Source organism: Schistocerca piceifrons, unplaced genomic scaffold (genome assembly GCF_021461385.2).
Source record: "Schistocerca piceifrons isolate TAMUIC-IGC-003096 unplaced genomic scaffold, iqSchPice1.1 HiC_scaffold_294, whole genome shotgun sequence".
In the NCBI taxonomy this organism is placed as follows: Eukaryota; Metazoa; Arthropoda; class Insecta; order Orthoptera; family Acrididae; genus Schistocerca; species Schistocerca piceifrons.
In genome coordinates this window covers 35,001-42,500 of record NW_025728509.1, presented here as the reverse complement: position 1 = coordinate 42,500, position 7,500 = coordinate 35,001, and the positions used below count along the sequence as shown (strand labels likewise).

The following is a 7,500-nucleotide window of genomic DNA, read 5'->3' as shown; positions in this document are numbered from 1 at the left end:
GGAACTACGCCACCCATGCCGGCAAAACAGTATCGCCATCTATGAAAATAGGGCGACACCACATGCAATACCGCCATCTATGCGCATCTGACAACACTACGTCCGCACCACAAAACATACCGCCATCTGTAGGTCTCCCGCAACATGACCTCCTGCAACGACGCTACCGCCATCTATGAGACGCCAAGCCGACTAAGACAGCGATGGCGCCACAGTGGCCGCCTTTCGACGCCACCCACAAAGGCTGCAGCCTCTGTCGACCATAGCACCCAATCTCCAGTGGCTCTGCCGCACGAAGCCGTGGACCGGCAATGACGCCACCCGCACCCGTTCGTGCACCACCCCAACCGCCAAACTCGCACCTCCAGCGGATGAACGGCGGACGTTTCCCGCACTCGTAAAGTGCAATCCACCCCTATAACTTGCGTTTCATGAAGAGTTATTTCCAATATGCGACATTCCCGCTGTCCGTATACATGAGCCGCGACCTGTACCACTTACGAGCGAGAGACGCGATCGCGTTGCTCACTGTACGGCGTCCGATACCGAGCCATCAGCATGTCGGTCCCCATGCGCGTTGCACTCGCACTCGCAGTCGCAAAAACGTGGGGCAAATATATTACGCGGAAGAGTTATAACAGACCGAGCCCCACTGCATGGGGGGAGTCTTTGTCACTAATGTACACAGATGGAACATTTTGGACTGGAACCAGATTACCCGTACACACGGCGCTGATTAGTAATCAATGCAGAGCCATCAAACTACAGCAAATATACACAACTGTCCGTATACATGCTGAAAGAGTCTGCCCAAAATGGGAACCACACGTCAGCCAGACACTCTGATCACGCACACCACTCTCTGCTTCTAACAGGCGCACATACAATATGTAAGCACCAGCATGGAACAACATCCAGTGCATCTTCTCCGCCACATTACACAATCCACACTATCACAACCAGACCAGGAGGTCCGTGCGGAAAATACAATATCCCAGCCTTTCGACATCCACCATTGCGCAGACCAGGCACCAACACCCACACATGTCCTATACAACGGTGCACCCAACATCACAATAGTACCTCCTGTCACAGCGCACAAACAATGACATGAGTCAAAGACACAGGTCTCACACAAGCATAGAATTGGAGCGCCGCCTCTAATAAGCCAAAGGTGCATCCTGACGTGACAAATCTGATCATGTCACAAGCATTCACTTACTATAATCACTATCAACGAACCTGCCGCCCCCGCCCCCCCCCCCCCCTACACCTTTCCGTACAACAACGTGTAACCTAACCTAACCTAACCTAACCTATGTTGTACCTTAACCTAACCTATGTTGTACCTTAACCTAACCTATGTTGTACCTTAACCTAACCTATGTTGTACCTTAACCTAACCTATGTTGTACCTTAACCTAACCTATGTTGTACCTTAACCTAACCTATGTTGTACCTTAACCTAACCTATGTTGTACCTTAACCTAACCCATGTTGTACCTTAACCTAACCCATGTTGTACCTTAACCTAACCCATGTTGTACCTTAACCTAACCCATGTTGTACCTTAACCTAACCCATGTTGTACCTTAACCTAACCCATGTTGTGCCTCAACCTAACCCATGTTGTGCCTCAACCTAACCCATGTTGTGCCTCAACCTAACCCATGTTGTGCCTTAACCTAACCCATGTTGTGCCTCAACCTAACCCATGTTGTGCCTTAACCTAACCCATGTTGTGCCTTAACCTAACCCATGTTGTGCCTTAACCTAACCCATGTTGTGCCTTAACCTAACCCATGTTGTGCCTTAACCTAACCCATGTTGTGCCTTAACCTAACCCATGTTGTGCCTTAACCTAACCCATGTTGTGCCTTAACCTAACCCATGTTGTCGCCTTAACGTAACCCACGTTGTCGCCTAAACCTGCTCTGTAATTGTTATACGACTCGTTCAATTACTGTAGTGTTGCCCACCCGCAACCCTCGCAATATAGTTCGCTACTCGCACTGCCCGCACCCCTGTGTATCGCTTCATGTTAAACACCTTGCAAGTCTTGCTCACTTTCCACATGCTCCTGCTGTACACTGTAATGTGGATGGCAGCAGGACGTACATGCCGCCCCTCCCCACGTCCCCACCTTGCCCCCTGCCTTCGCAAGCTGGTTGGTGAGAAGTTTGCATGTTCAATGCCCTTCGCATGCGACGTACTCAGGCTACGTTGTGGTGCGGCCTGTGTCAACTGTCCGCTGATGTCGTACGCGTGAACCACAATCTGTACTGCACATTCGTCCTTATGTACTGAATGATACATCGTGGCACATGTGTGACCGCACAACGACTGCGCCCAAAAACGGCGGACCATACAGTGCAAATATTGTGCACGCAGCTACGTGTCGTCTCCCTATGAGAGCTGGATTGCAGTGTGGTACGCCATAGAGACGTGTGGGAGGAACGGACGCCGTGGATGGCGATCAGCATGAGCTGTCTGTTGATGTATTCGGACCTAGTCGTCTCTCCTCACACACCGTGATGGCATGGTGCACCGCGTTCCATATCTGCGACATGCTACAGAGGCCGGTTGACAGTCGTTCGAGCAATGGACATCGCATACGTACGGGGGCCACCTTCCACGTATTGTCTAGGCGTGCACATTTTGTTGCGTGTATGTGGGCAGACGTAGTGTGGCGTGACACCTGACACAGGCATGCAATAATCGTTGAAGTTGCAAATGGCGATGGACGCCTGCGTTTTCTGGTGAAGTTACGCAAATGAACAAATGGTAACCTGTTGTGGTGCGGTTGTTCTCGCTAGGGGTGAATCGGTGATGGCGACGATAGGTTGAGGTACTAACCGGTTGTTCCAGCGATACCCACCATGCCGACGAAACTGAACGGCATCTGGGTGTGAAGCGATACGCGGCGGTGGCTGGGTGGGACCGTCCCCGGCCGGTGAGGGGGCGCCTCCCGGCGTGCTGGCCGCGCGGTGCGTGGGCGCACGCGCTACAGCCGGCTGGTGGGGGCGGCCAGTGGCAGGCGCGCCGGCCGACGGACGCGGCAGGCGTCGCAGCTGCGCGCCGGCGCACCCTGCGCGCGGCGCCGTGCGGCCAAAGTAGGTCCTCGCGGGCCCGGTGCGAAGCGCGGTGGACATCTTCAGTGTGCTGGTCCGATTGAGGACTGTGTGCGTTGAGGATGCGCCGCCGCCCGGCGCTCGGCGCCGCGACGCCGTCTGCTGCTCGGTCGCCCCAGCGGTTCTCGCTGGTGGTTTGTATCGCAGCTGTGCGGATGTGTTGGCGCGTGCGCTGTGCTGGGAGAGTTCGCTTCGGCACCCAAGTGGGGCTTTTGTCCTTCTGTGGCGCTGGCGTTGGAGCTGCCGGTCACCGTAGGTGGCGCGTGTTGTCTCCCGCCGGCAATGCCACGACAGCACGCTCCCGGGCCTCTGTCGGCAGCGGCAAGCTCAGTTGGGAGCACGGGTGGTCGCACCGAAAGCGTCTACTCGCCTAACTCCGGGCGATTGCGCCTCTCTCGAACCCGACCAAGTACTTGGGACGGCGCTGCGCGCCGCCGGGACCTGAGAGGGTTTCGAGGTGTATTGTGCAGGGGAGCTCAGCCTCCTCCTGTTTGCAGAATGATTGAGCGGACGCTTGCGTGTTCGCGCGGGCCCCCGGGACACACTCCCGGGCGGCCGGCTGCTCAGCTCTAGTTGACGCAGCTCCCTGGTTGATCCTGCCAGTAGTCATATGCTTGTCTCAAAGATTAAGCCATGCATGTCTCAGTACAAGCCGCATTAAGGTGAAACCGCGAATGGCTCATTAAATCAGTTATGGTTCCTTAGATCGTACCCACGTTACTTGGATAACTGTGGTAATTCTAGAGCTAATACATGCAAACAGAGTCCCGACCAGAGATGGAAGGGACGCTTTTATTAGATCAAAACCAATCGGTCGGCTCGTCCGGTCCGTTTGCCTTGGTGACTCTGAATAACTTTGGGCTGATCGCACGGTCCTCGTACCGGCGACGCATCTTTCAAATGTCTGCCTTATCAACTGTCGATGGTAGGTTCTGCGCCTACCATGGTTGTAACGGGTAACGGGGAATCAGGGTTCGATTCCGGAGAGGGAGCCTGAGAAACGGCTACCACATCCAAGGAAGGCAGCAGGCGCGCAAATTACCCACTCCCGGCACGGGGAGGTAGTGACGAAAAATAACGATACGGGACTCATCCGAGGCCCCGTAATCGGAATGAGTACACTTTAAATCCTTTAACGAGTATCTATTGGAGGGCAAGTCTGGTGCCAGCAGCCGCGGTAATTCCAGCTCCAATAGCGTATATTAAAGTTGTTGCGGTTAAAAAGCTCGTAGTTGGATTTGTGTCCCACGCTGTTGGTTCACCGCCCGTCGGTGTTTAACTGGCATGTATCGTGGGACGTCCTGCCGGTGGGGCGAGCTGAAGGCGTGCGACCGCCTCGTGCGTGCTCGTGCGTCCCGAGGCGGACCCCGTTGAAATCCTACCAGGGTGCTCTTTATTGAGTGTCTCGGTGGGCCGGCACGTTTACTTTGAACAAATTAGAGTGCTTAAAGCAGGCAAGCCCGCCTGAATACTGTGTGCATGGAATAATGGAATAGGACCTCGGTTCTATTTTGTTGGTTTTCGGAACCCGAGGTAATGATTAATAGGGACAGGCGGGGGCATTCGTATTGCGACGTTAGAGGTGAAATTCTTGGATCGTCGCAAGACGAACAGAAGCGAAAGCATTTGCCAAGTATGTTTTCATTAATCAAGAACGAAAGTTAGAGGTTCGAAGGCGATCAGATACCGCCCTAGTTCTAACCATAAACGATGCCAGCCAGCGATCCGCCGCAGTTCCTCCGATGACTCGGCGGGCAGCCTCCGGGAAACCAAAGCTTTTGGGTTCCGGGGGAAGTATGGTTGCAAAGCTGAAACTTAAAGGAATTGACGGAAGGGCACCACCAGGAGTGGAGCCTGCGGCTTAATTTGACTCAACACGGGAAACCTCACCAGGCCCGGACACCGGAAGGATTGACAGATTGATAGCTCTTTCTTGATTCGGTGGGTGGTGGTGCATGGCCGTTCTTAGTTGGTGGAGCGATTTGTCTGGTTAATTCCGATAACGAACGAGACTCTAGCCTGCTAACTAGTCGCGTGACATCCTTCGTGCTGTCAGCGATTACTTTTCTTCTTAGAGGGACAGGCGGCTTCTAGCCGCACGAGATTGAGCAATAACAGGTCTGTGATGCCCATTAGATGTTCTGGGCCGCACGCGCGCTACACTGAAGGAATCAGCGTGTCTTCCTAGGCCGAAAGGTCGGGGTAACCCGCTGAACCTCCTTCGTGCTAGGGATTGGGGCTTGCAATTGTTCCCCATGAACGAGGAATTCCCAGTAAGCGCGAGTCATAAGCTCGCGTTGATTACGTCCCTGCCCTTTGTACACACCGCCCGTCGCTACTACCGATTGAATGATTTAGTGAGGTCTTCGGACTGGTACGCGGCATTGACTCTGTCGTTGCCGATGCTACCGGAAAGATGACCAAACTTGATCATTTAGAGGAAGTAAAAGTCGTAACAAGGTTTCCGTAGGTGAACCTGCGGAAGGATCATTACCGACTAGACTGCATGTCTTTCGATGTGCGTGTCGTGTCGCGCAACACGCTACCTGTACGGCTCGCCGTAGCCGTGCGCCGCGTGCGGAACCACGCGTGCCTCTCAAAACTAGCGGCAATGTTGTGTGGTACGAGCGCTGAAGCGCTGGAGCGGCTGGCCTGCGGCACCTGGCGCCTGGCGCCGGTTTTGAATGACTTTCGCCCGAGTGCCTGTCCGCTCCGGTGTGGAGCCGTACGACGCCCGTCGGCCGTGAGGCCGTTGGACACAGAACGCTGGAACAGGGGCCGCCACACGCCTCACTCCCGCCTATGCGACCGTCTCGAAAGAGACGGCGGAAACTGAGAAAAGATCACCCAGGACGGTGGATCACTCGGCTCGTGGGTCGATGAAGAACGCAGCAAATTGCGCGTCGACATGTGAACTGCAGGACACATGAACATCGACGTTTCGAACGCACATTGCGGTCCATGGATTCCGTTCCCGGGCCACGTCTGGCTGAGGGTCGGCTACGTATACTGAAGCGCGCGGCGTTTGCCCCGCTTCGCAGACCTGGGAGTGTCGCGGCCGCCTGTGGGGCCGGCCGCGTCTCCTCAAACGTGCGATGCGCGCCCCGTCGCCTGGCGGTTCGCATACCGGTACTTTCTCGGTAGCGTGCACAGCCGGCTGGCGGTGTGGCGTGCGACACCTCGTACAACGACCTCAGAGCAGGCGAGACTACCCGCTGAATTTAAGCATATTACTAAGCGGAGGAAAAGAAACTAACAAGGATTCCCCCAGTAGCGGCGAGCGAACAGGGAAGAGTCCAGCACCGAACCCCGCAGGCTGCCGCCTGTCGTGGCATGTGGTGTTTGGGAGGGTCCACTACCCCGACGCCTCGCGCCGAGCCCAAGTCCAACTTGAATGAGGCCACGGCCCGTAGAGGGTGCCAGGCCCGTAGCGGCCGGTGCGAGCGTCGGCGGGACCTCTCCTTCGAGTCGGGTTGCTTGAGAGTGCAGCTCCAAGTGGGTGGTAAACTCCATCTGAGACTAAATATGACCACGAGACCGATAGCGAACAAGTACCGTGAGGGAAAGTTGAAAAGAACTTTGAAGAGAGAGTTCAAAAGTACGTGAAACCGTTCTGGGGTAAACGTGAGAAGTCCGAAAGGTCGAACGGGTGAGATTCACGCCCATCCGGCCACTGGCCTCCGCCCTCGGCAGATGGGGCCGGCCGCCCGCGCGGAGCAATCCGCGGCGGGGTCGTGTCCGGTTGCCTTTCCACTCGCCGCGGGGTGGGGCCGTTCCGGTGTGCGGTGGGCCGCACTTCTCCCCTAGTAGGACGTCGCGACCCGCTGGGTGCCGGCCTACGGCCCGGGTGCGCAGCCTGTCCTTCCGCGGGCCTCGGTTCGCGTCTGTTGGGCAGAGCCCCGGTGTCCTGGCTGGCTGCCCGGCGGTATATCTGGAGGAGTCGATTCGCCCCTTTGGGCGCTCGGGCTCCCGGCAAGCGCGCGCGGTTCTTCCCGGATGACGGACCTACCTGGCCCGGCCCCGGACCCGCGCCGCTGTTGGCTCGGGATGCTCTCGGGCGGAATAATCGCTCCCGTCAGCGGCGCTTCAGCTTTGGACAATTTCACGACCCGTCTTGAAACACGGACCAAGGAGTCTAACATGTGCGCGAGTCATTGGGCTGTACGAAACCTAAAGGCGTAATGAAAGTGAAGGTCTCGCCTTGCGCGGGCCGAGGGAGGATGGGGCTTCCCCGCCCTTCACGGGGCGGCGGCCTCCGCACTCCCGGGGCGTCTCGTCCTCATTGCGAGGTGAGGCGCACCTAGAGCGTACACGTTGGGACCCGAAAGATGGTGAACTATGCCTGGCCAGGACGAAGTCAGGGGAAACC

General features: G+C 56.3%; 2 non-coding genes and 1 pseudogene across 2 annotated transcripts; all 3 read left to right on the top strand.

The window, feature by feature from the left end:
- The first annotated feature begins 3,714 nt into the window (after positions 1-3,714).
- Positions 3,715-5,624, top strand: LOC124744463. The gene has a single exon (XR_007010775.1). It is a non-coding gene; the product is annotated as a small subunit ribosomal RNA (ribosomal RNA).
- A 351-nt stretch (positions 5,625-5,975) lies between these two features.
- LOC124744479 lies at positions 5,976-6,130 on the top strand. Its single transcript, XR_007010779.1, has one exon. It is a non-coding gene; the product is annotated as a 5.8S ribosomal RNA (ribosomal RNA).
- A 189-nt stretch (positions 6,131-6,319) lies between these two features.
- The window catches only part of LOC124744469, a 4,222-nt pseudogene continuing 3,041 nt past the window's right edge, over positions 6,320-7,500 (top strand).